Genomic DNA, 19,142 nt, shown 5'->3' with positions numbered 1-19,142 from the left:
TGACAAGTGAAAACATTGGGTCCAAATTCTCACTGTGGCTAGGGGCAGAGGAGGCCAAAATGACTTGACTTTATCAGGCCTAAATCATGAAACTGAACCAGTCCCTTTTGCGGGGGCACAGGTGGGGAAGGGCAGGGTGGAACTGTGCTCCTTGCATCATAAACTTCTATACTGCCTATGGGTGATTTCAGTGGAACTATTCAGAGATGGGGCAGAGGGAATGGAATCCATGTGACTTGGTGGCTGAGGAGTGAACTCAGCCATGGATTTCATCCCAGCAAAACCAAAAACAAACAAGAAAAAACCCCACATAGCAGCCACCACAGGCAGCCCAGAGACACCTGTGACAGGAGACCTTATGAAGAGCAAGGCCATCTCCCCTCACAAACAGGGGAACATGTTGGGTAGGTCCAGCAGGATTTATTTTTGTCTCTTTTGCTTATACTGTATCAGCACAAAAAACGAACAAGCGAAATAACATAAAATAAAATAAAACCAGTGCCTGGCATGTCCTGGCTGGTGTGGCTCAGTGGATTGAGTGCCAGCCTGCAAACAAAAGGGCCACCGGTTTGATTCCCAGTCAGGACACATGCCTGGGTTGCAGGTCGAGAGGCAGCACATTGATGTTGCTCTCACACATTGATGTTTCTCTATCTCTCTCTTTCCCCCCTCTACTCTTTCTAAAATAAAGAAGTAAAATCTTTAAAAGCATAAAACAAAAAACAGTGCCTGGCACCATGGTACTCAGTTGATGTGAAGACTTAAGAGACATGGGTTATGGAGGAAGAATACAGCACCTTCAGATCTAGCAGCACCAGTTAGTAACTATGCAGATTCAAACAAGCTATTTGTTCTTTCTAAGCCCGAGTCTCCTCATCAGGAAAATGGGATAATAGCATGTACTTTGAGAGGTTCTTATAAGAAATAACTAAAATAATCTGTGTAAATGACCCTAAAGTCTCTAAAAAGATCCTAAAATAATGTTTGTTAGGTAACAGTCCCTCAGTAAATGGCTTCTCAGAATTAGACTTTGGTCTTCAAATAAAAACAGATCTTGAGTGTTGACTCTAATTCTTATAGTGGGGGGCGGGGAATGGGGGTCAATGAAAAGAGAATGTAAAACAACTGCAGATAATAAATCAAAAGAAAATAAAGGAAGACCTCTATGGTCATACCTCCCTGTGTGATCTTGGGCAAATTACATACCTCTCTGGGTCTCAAAATTTTCTATGGTAAGTTGAGAGGTTGGATTTGATTGCTGGTCTTCTCATTGTGCTCCTGGCTCCCTAGGTAGTCTGTGGAGAACCTGAGGAGCTGTCTTGGGGTAAGGAGGGAGACAAATGTGCCCCATGCAGCTTCAGAAAGCTTCCCTAGCGGGGGCTTTCTACTGAAGAAACAGTTCCACACTCAGTCCTTAGTCCTTTGCAATATAATGTTTTCTCCAAGGTCACCAGTATCTTCCCTATTAACAGCTCTCTCCAAGAACAGAGTTCAAGTCTAGGGTAAGGCAAGGAAGGTACCTAAGAGTACAAAATTAAGGGGGCCCTTACTCTCAGGACTGTGCAAGTACAGGGTTAACCACCCAACTCTGAAGGCCTCCTTAACTTTTGCACCCAGATGCCTGGCCTCATGCTAATACCAGCCCTGAGTCCCCAGCCCACCCTCACTCACCTCGCTGGCATTTGGCACCATCAGCCACCGTCTCTGGAAATTTCTCCCAACTGCCTTCCATGGCACTGCCTTCCACAGGAACAGGGGAAGTGTTCGGAGTTCTGCTTCTTTTTGGCTCCTCTCCTTCCTCCTGGCAAGAGGAGTGGGACAAGGAGAGAAATGGATGGGAGAGAAAAGCATGTCAGGCAAGAGGAAAGCATGGAGCGGGGATTGCTGAGTCTTCCTTAGGATATGCTAAGTCTGAGGGGTTAGATGAAATGCAACAGGCAGGAGGGTGAGGCAGGTATGAACAGAGATTTTCTGCCAGGGGAAGAGGTTGGGAGAGAGATTTTCTCCACTCATGTGACAGAATCTTCTCTCCCACTCATTTTTCCTCGCCCACCATCCCTGTCCAAATCAGGTCCGCAACACCTAATATTAGCACACTCATGACAGCCTCTTAGCTCGTGCTTGCTTCCCTCTCTCTCTCCCCTCACCACAAAATTACTCTAAGCCCAGCTCTGAATAACCATGCCCTTCCTCGGATACTTAAAACGCTGTCTTCCATGTTTACTCCACTAAGTCCAAGATCCTCAGTGTAGCATACAAGACTGCACTCCCTCCTCACCCTCAGGTCTGCAACACCCTACCACATGCAAATGTGACCCTAAGCAGTAGGCCACCTAATGCACCACCACTCCTTCAATTTACCCTGGCCTGTTGCCCTGATTTTGCTCTAGCTCTTTTCTTCCTCCAGTGCACCCTCATCCCAATTCCACCTGCTGAATCTTTGCACCTGAAACAGCACACCCACTTCCTTCTCTTCCCAAATTCTGCATCCAGGCTTGTCAATGCCTAGAGTTGTTTCCAGATGAGAGTACACTTTCCTTTCTGCTCCACCAATAATGTCTGTACAACATCAGTTTAGGTGATACTGTGGGTTCAGCTGCAGACCATAGCAATAAAGTGAATGCTTTCAATTTGTAAAAAGCACAACATCTGTGAAATGTCATAAAGCAAAGCACAGTAAAAGGATGTATGCCTCTACAGCAAAAGCAAGGCCCTTGCCTGGTCTTCAATTAAGAGCCACAGGGTGAAAAAACAAATACCTGCACAGCAGCTGCCAGGAGACCAAAACATGCAAGTAGGTTACCTTTAACAATATCTTCAGCAGAAAGTTTGTCAGCTGCAGGGAGGCAGCCATCTCTACTTGTTTTTCTCTTTATTGGCTTTTGCACCTAGCCCAGCTGTGGGCTCCAGCATGCTCTCAATAAATACTAAGTGAATTAAATTAATAAGATTCTCCTGCTGAGAGCACCGAACTAATTCCAGAAAAAAATAATTATGGAATTATTACCATGAAAAAGGATTTTCTTACCTTTTCCATCTAAGGATGACCCCACTGATGATAGGCATGTTCTAAAACCAAATTGTGGTGATGGTTGCACAACTCAGTAAATTTACTCAAAACCCCTGAGTTTATACTTAAAGCAAGTTAATGTCATAGAATATAAAGTTGTTTATAATGAGCCCTGGCCAGATGGCTCAGTTGGTTGAGTACTATCCTGTATACCACAAGGTTGCAGATTCAATCCCCAGACAGGGCACATATCTAGGCTGTGGGTTCAGTCCCTGGTTGGGGTATATATGGAGTGTATATGGAGGCAACTGATTGATGTTTCTCCCCCCACCCCACCAGTTCCCCTCTCTCTAAAATCAACATGCACGTCCTCAGGTGAGGATTAAAAAAAAATCTGTATAATGAAAGTAAAATGGTGGTTGCAGAGGCTGGAAGAAAGTGCAAAGAGAAGTTGCTTAATGAAAACAGAATTTCCATTTTGCAAGATGGAAGGAGTTCTGGAGATCATTGGAGAACAATGCGAGTATATTTAACACTACTAAACTGTACACTTAAAAATGCATAAATTTTGTTTGTGTGTGTTTTACCACAATAAAAAACTTTTTTAAAAAGTCCATATAATGATCAAAATCACCATGATGACGCATTGTTTTTAGCTGAGTAATAAGCTAAATCATGAACATACTAAAAAACGAACAAAAAAAAAAAGACACAGCCGCGTAAAGCATGACTCTGAGCTTAGTCTCAGTCCCCATGGGATCAGTGCAAGGTGCCAGTTACCACTGCTGCTGCACAGGCGGGTGGTTGAAAGTCTGCAGGCCAGTGCCGTCGTGTGCTGCCCCCCAACTTCAAGGCTTCTACATCCTCCTCCTCCAATCTCTTCCTACAGGGTGCGTGAGCCCATCTGGAGTGCAGAGTAGGCTCGGGGAATGGGATCGTTTCTTCAGAGCCTGAGCCCCACTCACACCTGGACCACCCATGCCCAGTGCAGGTTTCCAGAGAGCACCCCATTCTTCTGGGAAAGCACTTCCCACCTACTCCAGTTCCCATTTCAACATCACAACTTGCTGATGCCCAAGAGAACCCTCCTCCTCCTCCTCCTCCTCCTCCTTCTCCCACACACTCCTAAGGGAAGGGCCTGAGGCTCTTCAGGTTCCCATAGCAAGGTGCACACCATATGAGATTCTATTCTATCTGCCCTAGCTCAGAGGGTTTACAGCTTAATGACTGAAACTGTGGATTTAAGTGTCAGACAGTCTGGGTTTGCAACAAGATAGTAGAACGCTAGGAAATTCCTGGGCAAGTGGAATGAGAAAACTGAGACAAGAAAATTAAACAAGGACAGTCTGAGCAGTTACAGCCAGTTGGTGAATAGGAAGACATTATCTTACCTAAACAAGGACACCTGAGAGTAAATGGTTTCTAACTCTCCTCCTTAACCAGAGAATACATCACCACCCTGAACATAAACCACAGTTGTCAGGGAAGAGAGGAATTCTAATGCAAACAGAGAGGTAACACTGGAGCAAAGGGAGCCAGCTTGGGAAGAACCTGTGGACTACCCTTCCAGCTCCTTCCCCCAAGAGAAATAGTGGGTCTGCCTGCACTCCCCCTAGGAATTTCCCCCTCCCAAATTCCCATGTTTCCCCTATATAAACTTGCTTTTGAAAGCTCAAAATAAGGTGGATGTTAGGGTTTTTACCAGCCACCTCCTCAGACTGCTGGACTTTGATATTAATAAAAAGTGCAATTATAACCCAAGCCCTGTCCCTGCTTTTGATCTGAGCGGTGACAGACATCACAAGCCCTAGACTCGTGATAGACATCGTGAGCCCTGGACTCAGTTGCCCTCTGGTTTCCATTCCAACTTATTCTGCCATTCCTAGCTATATGACCTCTCTGTGCCTCAGTTTTCTCCTTTATAAAATGGAGATATTAATAGTACTTAAGTCTTAGGATTGCTTGGGAGAATTAAGTGAGTTTCTATGCAGAAAGCACTCTGTACCTGGACCACAAGTTCTATATAATTGTTAGCTATCATTGTTATTTTTTCCAGCATTAGAGGTATCTCTCCATCTAAAAGTGGAGACCTTGAATAATAGAAGATGCTAAGTATAGAAAGGGCCCGAGGCCATGGCAGCTTCCCTTCGCACTTCAAACCTTGATATTTGAGAAAATCATCCTGGGTCAACTCTAGAGGTTTCTTCATCTCAGCTGCCAGGCACCAGGAAGGGCCTGGTGGGAAGAGAACTTACCGCACAGCACAATAAAAAACCCAGCACTTACAGGTTGTCTGCTCATCTATGAGGGGAGGGGAACCTTCTGCAGAAAAATATGTAGGTCTATAAAATACCATTTTATTGGAGCCATGACAATGAAGACGGAAGAATTTCCTATAACTGACTAACCTGGTCAAAGGGCAATGGGGTACAGATGGGAATCCTTGAAAACTGGAACATATTTCCCACAAACCTGGATCGGAGGAAGGAAGGAATGGATGATATGGCAGTTAAGATACTTTGCACAACAATGACAAGTTAGAAGCTGTGCTGCCACCCCAGACAAGATGTGTAAATGACTTTCAGAGCATTCAGGGACTCGTGACATAGGCATGGAAACTTATACAGCACCTGTGTGAGAGGCAGGAGCCAGATGCCCCTACGTCACAGGGAACTCTTGCCGCTGCCCTGACTAAGGATGGCAGCTGAGAGAACGTAAAAGATACAGGGGAACTGGCAAAAAGTAGCACATTGTAAGAGAGGCCAAATATGAGGTCATGTAGGAAATTCCGGGTCAGCATTTAAAATAAGGGAGAGCTGAGAGAGAAAGGGGTAGCAGCCATGCAGTTTGAAAAGGAATTTGCCATGAGGTCTGAGAGAGGAAGCAGCAAGCAACTATGCAGTTTGTTGTCAGAATTCAGCCAAGAGGATTGGTGTGTAAGGTAGAAGCCATGTTGGCCAAAGGTCAGGATTCTACCAATTGAGTTGAGGAAAGGGCATAAGGGGAGAGCTGATGGAGTTGTGTGGGAACCTGCCTAACCACCCAGATTTGTGGGAGATTCTTGAGCTCAACTGTGACAGGGAATGTTGAGACTGTAGACCTTGGCTTCTCTGAAGAATGTACAGAGAAGCTGCTCTCTTGGGAAGTGTGCCTTCCTGGACTCCACCATGATCCAGAGTAACAAGACACATTTCCCTGAACTATTACATGGAGGATGAGGACAACGAACCCCAGATCCTGAAGGAGAGAGAGCTGCTGTGAGAGGATGGTGACTCTCAAACCCACGAGAGTGCCTTCCAGAGCGGGTAGAGATCTGTTTGCACAACTGGCTTCAGAACAAATAAGGATGTAGGGAACTTCTGGGCATGGTTTTGGCTTATAGCCTGGTGGGAAGCAAGGGAAGCACTCAGTATCATGGGAGAACATGGGTTATGAGCAGGAGTGCTCCCAGTACCCCAAGGCTGAACCCCTGTAAATAAAAACCTGTTTCCTTCAATGCTAATTGTTGGATCATGCATCAAGGCAACACATGTATGAGCCCCTTTTTGCTCAGTTACAAAAGGACAAAGGAAGTCAGACTCCTGGGGGAGCTCCAGAAGTGGTGGGAGGGGCACTAGGACCTCTAGCTTATCACATCTGAAAAGTACAGGCTGTGGCCTAGAATCACACAGCCAGGCCTGGGTGATAATAAAGAGAAGGAGTCACATGATAAGCCATTAGAGAAATGCAAATTAAGGCCATGAGCTACCACTGCCCATCTATTAAAAGAACTAAAACAAAAATATAACAACACCAAATGCTGGCAAAAAGGTGAAGAACGTAAATCTTTCCTACATTGCTGGTGGGCATATGAAATGGTACAGTCACTGTAGAAAGAATTTGGCAGTTTCTTTAAAAATTAAAAACATACTTTCCATACAACCCAGCAATTGCATTCCTGGGCATTTATCCCAGAAAAACAAAAACCTGTACATGATTGTTCATAGCAGTTTTATTGGTAATAGTCAAAAATTGAAAACAACCAAAATGTCCTTCAATGGGTCAATAGTGAATGGTGATCCACCCATACCATGAAACACCACTCAGCAATAAAAGAGCAAACTATCAACATTCTCAACCACCTGGATGGACCTGAAGTGCAGTATAATGAGTGAAAACAAGCTAGTCTCAAAAGGTTGCATGTGGTATGATTCTATTTATAGAACATTCTCAAAATGACAAAATTACGCAGATGAAAAATAGGGGATGGGGCTAGGCCAACGCGACAATGAAGGGTGGCATAAGGGAGATCTTTGTGGTGATAGAACAATTCTGTATCTTGATTGCAGTGGTAGCTCCACTCATCTACCTATTCAAGAAAATAACATAGAACTACATACACAGTGTACCAATCTTAGACTCCTGGTTTTGATACTGTACTATAATTATGTAAGATGAAACCATGGGAAGGAACTAAATAAAGGATGCACCTGGCGCCTCTGTACTATTTTTGCAACTTTCTATGACTTAATAATTCTCTCAAAAGAAAAAGTTTTTTTTAAAAAAGAAGAAGAAAAAGGTGCTCAGACAGTAAGTGAGACAGCTGAGATTCCAGTCCAAATCCTTCTAATGCAAAATCCCAGTGTTCCACTCAAATTATTTACAATTTTGCACACACCTGACATTCTATATCTCCATGCCTTTGCACATACAAACTGCTACCTAGACTGTCCTTCCTCCACCTATTTAACTTTTCACTTCCTTTAAGACCTAATTGACATACCTTCTCCTCCAGGAAGCTTCCCTGACTTCAACTAAGATTACTGACTTTTCCTTCATACTTCCTATGCATAGTACTTATTTAACTAGCTTGTTATTATTAATTTACTTAGTACTCTCTCCCACCACATGCAAGCCACAGAATTGGAAAATATATTTGCAAACATCTCCAATAAAGAACTAGTCTATAGAATGCATAAATAACTCTTATAACTCAATCAGAATAAAACAAATTACCCAATTTTTTTAATGGGCAAAATACCTGAACAGATATTTCACCAAAGAAGATGGAAAATAAGCACATGAAAAGATAATCAACATCATTAATCTTTAGTAAAATGCAAATTAAACCATTATAAGATAGCACCGTACAGCTATTAGAGTAGCTAAAATTAAAAAGACTGACCATGCCCAGTGTTGGCAAGGAAGTGGAGCACCTGGAACGCTCATGCACTGCTGGTGGGAGTGTAATATGGTACAATCGCTCTAGAAAATAGTTGGGCGGCTTCTCAAAAAGTTAAATATACCCTGCCATATGGCCTACCCATTCTATTCCTGTGTTTAGCCAAGAGAAAACAATGCATATATCCCACAAAAAAAATTTTCACAAATGCTTACAGTGGCTTTATTTTAATAGAACAAAAAAAAAAAAAAAAGGAACAACCCAAATGTCTCTCAACAGATGAATGGATAAATAAATTGTGGTATTTCCATACAATGAGATACTATTCAGCAACAAAGGAATGAACTGTTGATACACATGAATGAATATCAATAGAATTACACTGAGTGTAAATAGAGCACATACTGTATTATGCTATTTACAGAAAGTTCTAGAAAAAAGCAAAGTAACCAATAGTAATGGAAAAGCAGATTTGTGATAGCCTGGGCATGGGAGGCAAAATATAGAGAGGGGAGGAAAAAGGGATAAATGATGGAGAAAACTTTGGGTGGGGGAGGAGTTAATGGTTATGCTCATTACTTTGGGGGAGAATTTCATGAGCATATACAAATAATGTCTAAACTCATCAAGCTGTGCAATTTAAATGTCCATTTTTTGTCTATCAATTGTACTTCAGTAGAGATACACAAAAAAGTAATGCATACCATTAAATAGTCACCTATTTTGTGGAAAAAACATTATATAAGTAATTATTAATATTCAATCTAGGTGGTTATCATTAGCCCACTTTACAGATGAGGTAACGAGGTGAGAAAGACCAGGTAATCATGCAGCTATGGCCAAGCCAGGCTCAAACCCAGGTCAAATGTCTCTGAGGGGCTGGGGCACTTTTCTCTGTATTGTGATGTCTTCCTGTAATGGTGAATTCCCAGCAAGAAGCCATAGGTGACAGCCCCCTGACCTAAGCAAGTCCTCCAGGAAAGGCCTAAAAGAAGGAGGGGGAAGGGCTGGCATCACTGAGAGGACAGCCTTTCTACTCTGGGTTGCAGGTCCAGGGTCACACAAGCTAAAGCAGGAAGTAGGCTGCCTCTGCTCCCCAGAACATTCCTCCCTATGCGGCCAGAGTGTGGTGTGAAGGACCCTGACCAGACATTCACAAGAGCAGGTTCTACTTCACTTGTGTCATAGACAAGCCTCTTCCCCTTTCTGGGCCTCCATGTCCCCAGATGTTAAGATGTGGAGGCCAAACCACAAGCTTTCCAAAGAGCTCTTTCAACCCTGATTCACATTCTAAGTCCCCAGCTGACTCAAGAGTTTTCTCCCGAAGTTGTGCCATGGATAGAAAGGATTTTTGATTGTCTACAAAACTGTACACTCAGCCTCCCCATCAACAGGAAAAGATACCTACCCAACTCAGCAGTGCCTACCCAAGTCATTCCCTCAACCATGCTGACTCCTTCCCTTGGCCCTCACCCTCTGCAAGGGTCTTCCAAAGACCATGACTCACCGTTTGCTGCTTTGTTCCCCAGGTAGAAGGTTGAGCACTTAAAGCTCTATTTTCAGAAGTCTGGGAACCCTGGGACACGCAGAGCAATCCGAGACATGCTTTCCCCCTTTAGAATTCTTGCAGGAAAGATTGGAGCTGAGTAGTTACAGGATGATATATGTCATATGCAGTCTTGATGTAAGGAACTCCTTCCTTTGCCACACCTGTGTACACAAGCATAAGCCAGGATCTCTGGGGCAAACAGACCAGGATAATTGAGTGGGTGCACAATAGGCTTTCAGTCAATAACTGAAATGGAATTGAATTAAATCCCTCTTGTCAGAGAAATAACCTTTTACCCAAACACAGGAAAACCAAACAGATGCCCCTCAGTATGTTCCCCTGGAAAGAGCACTGAGAGCCCAGAGGCTGAGAAGGCCCCTACTTCGAACTGGCTGAGGGGCCTGGGGCTATCAGCAGGCCACCTCACTTCTGGGCATCACACAAATAAGTAAACTACACTAAAGGACTCTTGATGCATCCAGCCCTGATGCTATCTTACTGCATAGGAAAAGCCATTGGGGTTGAAAGGAACAATGTGGCCCTTTGTAAAGCTCCAAGCACTCGGAGCTGCAACTGTTCAGGTAGCTTCAGAGATAGAACAATGTTCATCAAGGAAAAGGATGCTACTTGTTGCAACTTGATTTGGGAACTCCCACCCACATGGGTGAGTACTTGCTGTAAAAAGTGCCCCCTAACTTTGAGAAGCTGTGGAGGTCACAGACAGGCTTAGATTATATCTCTGTTGCTTCTGAGCTGTGAAATCTTGGGCAAGTCTCTTTACCTCTACAAGGCTCAGTGTAAACTTTGGCTGCCTGGCGATAGAAATGCCTACCTTGTTAGGTCATTGCAGAATAAAATGAGATCATTCAGAGTGAACACAGGGCACAGTGCCTGTAGCCATCATGAGCTCAAACACCATTTTCTTCCCTTTCTCATACATACACCTAAGGGTCCTCAGAGTAAGATCTTCTCAGCTGATTTCACTGGCCTGGAAAACCTGGCCCCTGATGGGGGGGGAGGGGCTTAATTTCTCCCACTCCAGAGGCCACCTCCTGATGAAATGCACTGGGGCTATGAAAGCAGAGGCCGGGGAGAGCCTCAGAAGGACAGAGGCAGGGCTGGCACCGGAGACCATCCATCCTGCCGCCCTGCCAGGTGCATGCAAGGGCTTAGTGAGCAGGTGGCCTCTGGAACAGAGTCCCCATCCCCCAACCTCTTCCTCCCCCACCTGGTTCCCTGACTCCCCAGGACCACATGCCATCACCTCAGGCACAAAAGAAAACCACCAGCTGTGTGACCTAGCTACTTAAACTGAGGGTGTGGGACCTGACGGCCTCTATACACGTTCCACCCTTGTAATTTTCTGAACTACAATTCTACAGTCAACTGGTGCTTAACTAATGCCTCACCTTCTCTCATCTCCTCCTTCAGGATCCAGGAAAGAGGTGAGGAGAAGAAACTAAGAGGTTCAGAAAGTAGAGGAAGAGGGCAGATGCTGGGGCTCCATTATGCTAATCTAATTAGCTCTAATCTGCTGACAGCAGGGCCTTGAAGAAAGACGCTTTTGTTTAAACTTCACATTTGGCAGGAAGTGCCCCTTCTCCTACTCCCTCCTCTACACTCCCCCCCCACCCCCATTAGAGCTTATGAGTCAAAAGCTCTGATTTCAGTCCTGGCTCTCACAACTGGTAGCGCTGGGGCTTCCTGTTCACACTTCTCTGACCGACTTCTTGATTTTTCCAGCAAGGAAATTTGCCCCAGATGTTGGTCAGTAAATGGAGAGTTTTCATCTGCCCTTATGAAAGGGTGTCAGTAATTCACAGATTCCCCCCAAGAAGCGAGAGCCAAGGGGGGAAATGCCAGCAACTTCTCTCCACCAGCATACCAAAGTTTTACCAATGAACTAAACCCCCTCCCTCCACAGGGCAGGGAGCCTTACAGCATACACAAAATATTTCGTTTTCCCTGTCTTAGGAGACCCTCCCAATGTTCTTACGGGATAATAAAAACAGAAAGCTCACTCTCATTCATTGTTTAATGAATGCTTATTGAGCAGAGAGATGCACAGGTGACGGTGATGTGCCTTGCCCATGCTCTGCCACCCAGCCTGTTGGTGGTAGAGCAAGCTCTGGAACCGAGGATGTGCTGGCAGTCCGAATCTCCAAAACAAAACAGCCCTGGTTTGTAGCACTGGCTAATGTCCGCGGTGTAAATTTTCCCACCATGGCCAATTTCAAGCTGCCAACAATCTTTAACAACCGGTTTGCAAATCCTGAATGTTTAAAAGTCTGCTCTCAAGGAGCCTCCAGACTAGAAACTAGTTCTCCTGGCTCCTAAGTGAGTGTTTTTTCTGCCTCACCTCTCTATCTCCATGCAGGAGAAGCCAGCATGCTATGCAGGCTTAAAGAGTAACCTTAATAAAAACTACCTGGAAGATTAACAGCAGCCAGATTTCAGGCATGTTTTATTTTCTTCCACATCAGTAGTTTTCCAAATATTTCATTATAATCAGAACATATCTAGGTCATTAAAGTCATTTTTTAATGAGCTTATTGGAATGTTTTGCAATAACTTTCCCCCATATAATTTCTGTTACTCTATTTCCTTTGGGCTGTAGAGAAACAGACAGACACAGAGAAAGAGTTTCCTAGGAGCTTGACTTCCCTTGCAGAACAGAACAGGTGCACCTAAATTAAGCATTCACCTGAATCAGGTGCAGTCTTACCCAGAGAATAAATTTACTGCCTTTGGAGTTCAAATTTCACCAGCAATTGGGAAAATACAACCCCCTGTTCAGGTTCTGAAAGACCTGCTCTGAAAAATCAAAGCCTCTTGGGCCACCAAATGACCCTGCTTCCCAATGGGTTGAGGTGGAAACAGATGGTTTGACTGAACAACAACAACAAAAAATGTTGCTTCTTTCCTGGGCCTTAGAGAAGGTTTTCACACACACCCCCCCACCCCCCAACAAGAGGCATTCTGCCCTCTCTGGCCCCAGACTGGGACTGAAGGGCTCTTACCTCAGTGCTAGGACAGAGACCTGGCACCAAGGCTGGGCAGGTTCAAGGAGGCCAGTTCGCTTCAGCTGGGCACCATAGCCGCTTCTCTCTGGGCTGCTGGCTGCAGAGCTCTGCACAGTTGGCTCTACCTTGCCTACAGAGAAGGAAAAAAAAAAACAAAGCAAAGTTGCCTGCAAAGCACCAGAGGCACATATGTTAATAAATGCAGGAGGGGAGGAGCCCTTGCCCCTCCTACTCCCAGCCCTGGTCACTCCTACCAGGTCAGAGCCCTCCCAGAACAGTCTCACCTGAAGGAGCCAACCTATTCCCCAGGGTTCAAACTGGGACCACCTATTCACCCAGACCTACCCTTTCTGGAGCTGAGCAATTTCACAGTGGACTGTAGATTTAGCAAAGCAAACTGCTACAGACATTGAACCCTGGTGCTAATTACTTGCTATCATTCACAAGGGAAATAAAAGTGAAAAAACTATAGTTCCTGCCCAAAGTATTGTTTAGAGAAGGCTTGCAGACAACTGATCTCAATCAACAAATACATCAGACTTGCTCAAGTCACCCTTGGACCTATGTAGTAAGTTGTTTACGATGTCATAAATGTGAATTCAATTTCTAATTTATTTGGGGAGCATTTTAACTGAGTCTGAATTTTCAACCCATATATTATTATAGCTGTCTGAGTGGATAGCATTTGTTTTTAAAGTAATTGTTTTTCTCAGTTCCAAAGAAATTCATGTTCATGTCTAGAAATTTCAGAAAATGTAATTAAATCAAAAAAAGGAGAAGAGTTACCCATTCTTTCTCCCCCCAGCCAAGGTAACTGCAAATAATACATACTTCCTTGTTTTATTTTATTAATCAGACTTTTTACAAAGGTGCAATAAAGCCAGACAATTTACATGGCTGTACCATAAATTTACCCCACTCCGAAAGGCTGGACAGTTAAGTCATCTCCAACATCTTTTTGTTAATTACAAATATTCTTTGTAAAGCTGGGTCTTTAAGGAAAATCCATGGTTATTTCCTTAAGACACGGTCTTAGAAGTCAAATTGTTGGATCAAAGAGTTTCCAAATTTTTTATGTTACGTTTCTCTTGAAAATGAGCGCAGCCTTCAAGGAGTCTGGGTTTTCATATTTCATGCTCCCACGTAGCTCAGCCCAAGTCTAAGACAAGATCCATGATGATAAAATGAGCTCCCCTAACCACACTTGGGAAAGGGGTGCATGGTAAGGAGGGGAAAAAGTGAGAAACCCACCTAGGGACATAGAAGGAGTGGTAATACACAAGTGTGTTGACCAGAAGAAAGAGATGCAAAGAGAAACAAGAGTCATTTAGGTGCTGGTAGAAAAACTGACAGGCTGTCAGATGAAACAGAAGCCGAAACGAGCCATTTGAGGGTATGGAAATATGAAGGTCTTAAAAAGATTCAGGGCAGATCAGAGCAAACAACAAAGGCATCAGGTGAGATGGAAAAATAAAAAGTTGTATGAAGCATTTGAGAGTTTTGCTGCTGTCTATAATTAATGCCAACAAAACACCGGGAGCCAGAGTCTCCATAGGGAGAGTAAACCAGGCCAGAAAGAGACAAACACAGTTCAGCTGATGGCCACCTGGGAGCCTTCCATAGGGAGCCTCCCCCAGGGAATGCAGCAAGGCACTCTCAGGGCATGGGGACTACTGGGCTGCTGTTCCACCTGCCTCCTTAACAGAAAGGAGGCCCCCACTCTCCATCCCTCTCTAATCAGCCTCTCACCTCCTTCTTTTTACTCCAAGCCAACCTTCAGTGAGAGATGGATAATTCACCCAGTAATCTGTCTAAACATACTTAGGGGATTTCTGTGGCCCTGTGGCCCAGGCAAAGACGTGGTGACCCTAGTCTCAAGCCCCTTCCTAGCTGACCAGCCCCCTTACCACTCCACCCCATGTATCCTGCACTCTAGCCACATAGCAAATCATAGACAAATGCAGGGACGGAGGTTCCATCAATGCTTTTTAAATCCTTTGGAAGATGGCTTGCAGATCTCCCATGTTACTCAACCAGGCAAGTCATTTTACCTGTCCAACCTGCCACTATCCCACCCACTCACACTTTGGGCCTCCCCTGATGGTCAAAGGGTAAATTTTTTATTTAAAAGCAACTCACACCCTGGCCAGTATGGCTCAGTTGGTTGGAGCATTATCCCATAACTGAACGGTTGCATGTTCTATTCCTAGTTGGGGCACATACCTAGGTTGCAGGTTCAATACTCATCCCAGGCACATACAATCCCTGGTTCTGACATGTATGGTAGGCAACCAATCAATGCTTCTCTCTCACATCGATGTTTCTCTTTCTCCGTTCCTCTCTCTCTAAAAGCAATGAAAAAAATGTCCTTGGTGAGGATTTAAAAAAAGAAGAAGAAGAAGAAACAACTCACCCATAAATAAGGGACCTGGATCAATCAGACACTCTCAAAATTGCAAATATGAAAAAAGACTACAGCAAGCTTATAGGACCCTAAAGCTTAAAGGAAGTGTAGTGGGGGGCCTTATGAGGAGCAAATGTCATGCACAAGATCAAGTGATGGAACTTTGGGGACCTGCAGGAAGAGAGGAAGTTGTTAGACAAAGAAAAGGGGGTAAAGGCCCGTGATGAAGCAGACAGGAAACTGTGTGGCCGAAGAAACCAGATGCGTGGTGACTTTCCAGTAGCTGCAAGGCTCATCTGTACTTCCTACTTTTTATTTTTGCAAGCATTCCCTTAATCCCTTCAATAGACCTCTGAAGAGCTTGGTTTAGACCAGCTCTGGGGTCCAGCTGGCTCTGGCTCATTGAAGTCTAACTGGACTGTGCGTGAGAGCAGGGGACTCGCCCATGAACCAGTGCAGGCTTTGTGGTAGGGTCTTGCCCATCCATTGCGGCTGCTCAAAGCCTTTTTCTTTAAACTTTCCTTCCAAAGGTTGTGCATGGGCTTTTGATAGATGAGGCAACTGGAAGGGATACTCCCAGATTGCAGGTGTAAGTTTGCAGATATATGAGAAGTAATAACAGAGCTGTAGAGACTATATTCTTCTCTTATAAGATTCTTTCTATTAAGTACCTGATACCAACTCCTCCTATCACCCAACCAGCATCACACATTCAGCTGATCACAGGGCCCCCTTGCATGCCCCTGTCCCTGACTATATATCCTTGGGCTTCTTTGCAGCTTTAATACAGCATCTATTTAATGCACGACCCCACTGTCACCTGCGTGTCTTCTGCCCCCTAACCTGCCTCCTGTCCCATAAGGGTTACTGGTTTGACACCTAGATAGATTTGGTTTACTACTATTTTCCCAAGGCCTAACCAGCCAAGTAGGTAAAACTGATCTCCTTTCTCATGCCCAGAGCTGTCCTCTGCTTTAGTTCTGCTGCCCCACTCCTGCCTGCACTGTGCCCGTCCTTAAAGCCCCTGGTAGCAACTCAGTTAACCCCCTTTCTCCTCCACCCTCAGTCAGATCCAGAAGCATCAGAAGATAATTCTAAGGAGGAAGAGAGCTGGTAAGTGAGAGGCTGCCTTGGCCTCATCAGCTCCCTTGGAGGCTCCAGCAGGTGCTTCCCTCAGGTGTGCAGTGTGTGGGGCACTGACCTCAGCGCAGAACTAGGATTTACAGAGATCTCCAGAATCCAAAGAAATTCATAAAATGAGCCAAGAACATATCCCCTAATGACTTCATGGGCCAGCCTCCCCTGATGTAAGACTCCTCCAAGCAGGCTCTTACTAAAGGACTTGGTTTCGAGCCAGAGGAGGGGTTGGCTGGTCATGGTGGGCAGGGCTCTAACCCCAGGTCCCTGGCTTAAATGAGTGATCACACAAGGCACACAGGAGCCTTGGAGTAAAGATAAACTGTTAACCCTGGACTCATGAGTCCACATTATCTGGGAGGTGAGAAATTGTTCTGACTGTGTTTGGATACGCAAGCTAAATTAGCTAAGAGGCTTCATCAATTCCTGTGCATAAAACATTCTAGTATCTGGGTCTCTACAAATTTGCTGAGCTCTGCAGTCAGATCAGAAGACACTGCACTCAAAATACAGTAAGAACTTCTGCTAAAATCAGAAAACTTCCTGGATTATTTCTGCTCTCCCCTCCCCTCCCAAAGCTCTTGCCCTATCTGGATGGTTCATCTCTGGGGCCCAGACCCAACTTCATGGGGCTCCTAGCAGAGACCAAGGGTTAACCACAGTGTTCCTTTATATTTTTTAACTTTTTTTTGTCAATTACTATGTGCCAGGCACTCTGTGTACTAAGTCATTCAGCTATTCCTCACACAGTCCTATAAGGCAAGAAGTTTTCTCTATTTTCAGGTGAGGAAAGAGAGCTTAAGATAGGAACCCAGGCACAAAACCGGTAGGTGACTAAGCCAGTACCCCACACACTAGCCTTCTTCCCCAGGGCCTCTCTATCTGTCCGTGTTAGGGTAGAGCTAAACCAAGGTCTTTCAATAAAGGAGATGGAATTAAAGATGAGTTTAACACTGAATACACAGGTTCTGACAAAAAAGAGAAATGGTATAAGAATTTATTTTCAGAGACCCAGAAAAAGGAAGTGCTTCAGCCTTACACAGAATCCCCAGGGGAGGGTACCACATCTCGGTTCTTTGTATTTGTTACTATGTTTTCTACAACAACCAATGGCTGAGTTTTCATTTTGCTTATGTGAGGGGCCAATCTGGATATATGGAGAGACAGCAGCCCCTTTTTTAGTCAGAGCAGTACACATACATGATTTCAGTTCCTGCCCCACCTATTCATGCCCCTAATTTCTGTTGCCTAAAAGTCTCTAAATAGCATTCTATATGGCTCTTTTTTTCAATGTTAAATAATATTCATTAACTTCCTACACCAGGAAATAAGGGTTTAGCTCTTTTACCACCACCCTACACACCTCTTTTACTTCCCACATCCTCCTAATATAGTTATATCATTTTTTAAGTCAACACTAGAAGTTACATTATTATGATCAGATAAATTATTGTTCACAGCTCAGCCATGTGGTATGTTATGATTAATTCCTGTCTTGTACATTTGTTAGTTGTCAGTACCTATCACTAATTCAGCCCCCAACTTTCCAACAGTTCTTTTTTTGTTGTATTAATTTCTTGAAACTCTCCATTCGAGAACCTTCCATTCCCCTACTCAAACCCAAGCTAGTTATTGGCTCTCTAGTAAAGGGAGCATCCATTTCTTCTGTCTCAGTTTACTCCCTACCATTGGAGGAGCATATCTATAGCAAGCTTCCTCAGAAAGGATGTTATGGGAAGTAAAATAGTTGAGACTCCTCATATCTGAAAATGCCAATATTCCACCCTCACATCTGATTAATAATTTGTCTGGATATAAATCCTCAGTTGAAAATAATTTCCTTTCAAAATTTTAAAGGTACGGCTTGCCATGCGTGTATATTTGTGATACACAGTCTTTCCTGTAAATCAGCCAGGCAACTGCTTGGCCAGCTGCCTGCTGAGCAGCCCAGCACTAGGAACAGACAAGAGCCTCGCACAGTAACTATGCTATTCACTCAGCTTTTATTGAATGTTGGTTCACTCAAAGTAGAACATCAATATACATTAATATCCTACTCACGCTCTAACGATCTAGGTGAAATATAAAACACACCCACAGAGAAATCAATGGGGAATAATGACCCCGAGTCCCAGAGTCTCAGTCTGCAGGGGGACAGCACAGTGGGCTAGGGAGTTGTCAGTATCTTGCAAGGAAGGATCTCTGCAGCCAGGAGCACAGCAGGGCAGATGAAGTCCCTCTGTCCAGCAGGGCAGAGCCTCTGGTGACCAATGCCAGTGGAGGTCAGCATGACATGGAGTGGCTCTCTGTTGTGTGGAGGTCAGCTGCCTCAACAACGGTCTGGAGCCTGCCTCCATTATACCTTGAAAGTGGTGTCAGACATGGCTATTCTGGTCATGTGTACAGATATCTTAGGAGTATCTCCTTGCCAGATGTGTCTTCTCTGACTAGGGTAGTTTCCCTCTGGAACCAAAGTGTCATGGCTGACTGACAATCATTTTAGTCGACATGAATGACTCCACTTTGTTTTATATACTTTATGCTATCTTGATTGGACCAATGCCATTTTATTGGTCCTGCTCTCCACATGGCTCCATTGTCTCCTAGCTTCTAATGTTAGTTTAGAATCAGATTTCTCTTCTTCCATGTAATAGTTTCAGGTTTGCTTTTTTCCTCTGTCTACAAGTTTTTCCTCAGTTTTTTCCACAATGGTATGCTTTGGTGTGTGTCTTTTTTCATTCATAGTCCATTCATTCATTCATTCAAATAAGTTTTCAATCTAAAAGCTTGTGTTGTTCCACTCTCAGAAGTTTTATTGTATTATTTCTTAGGATTCTTACCCTCTGGTGTCTCTATTC

The 19,142-nt window shown here is 44.3% G+C and overlaps 1 protein-coding gene across 1 annotated transcript in view; it reads right to left on the bottom strand.

Annotated features, from left to right (window-relative positions):
* The window catches only part of ST6GAL1 (ST6 beta-galactoside alpha-2,6-sialyltransferase 1), a 116,120-nt gene that overhangs the window by 85,329 nt on the left and 11,649 nt on the right, over window positions 1-19,142 (bottom strand). The window contains exons 2-5 of the mRNA XM_054585093.1: window positions 14,967-15,088; window positions 12,741-12,873; window positions 9,679-9,881; window positions 1,672-1,801 (exon numbers count right to left, since the gene is read on the bottom strand). The gene's annotated coding sequence lies outside the window, so the exon portion shown is untranslated. The remainder of the gene's footprint in view (window positions 1-1,671; window positions 1,802-9,678; window positions 9,882-12,740; window positions 12,874-14,966; window positions 15,089-19,142) is intronic.

The sequence above is a fragment of the Pteronotus mesoamericanus genome, unplaced genomic scaffold (genome assembly GCF_021234165.1).
Source record: "Pteronotus mesoamericanus isolate MK-2021 breed Mesoamerican mustached bat unplaced genomic scaffold, CSHL_Meso_final contig_82, whole genome shotgun sequence".
NCBI lineage: Eukaryota > Metazoa > Chordata > Mammalia > Chiroptera > Mormoopidae > Pteronotus > Pteronotus mesoamericanus.
Note: the sequence above shows the minus strand (reverse complement) of the source record. Positions and strands in the feature narration are given on the sequence as shown.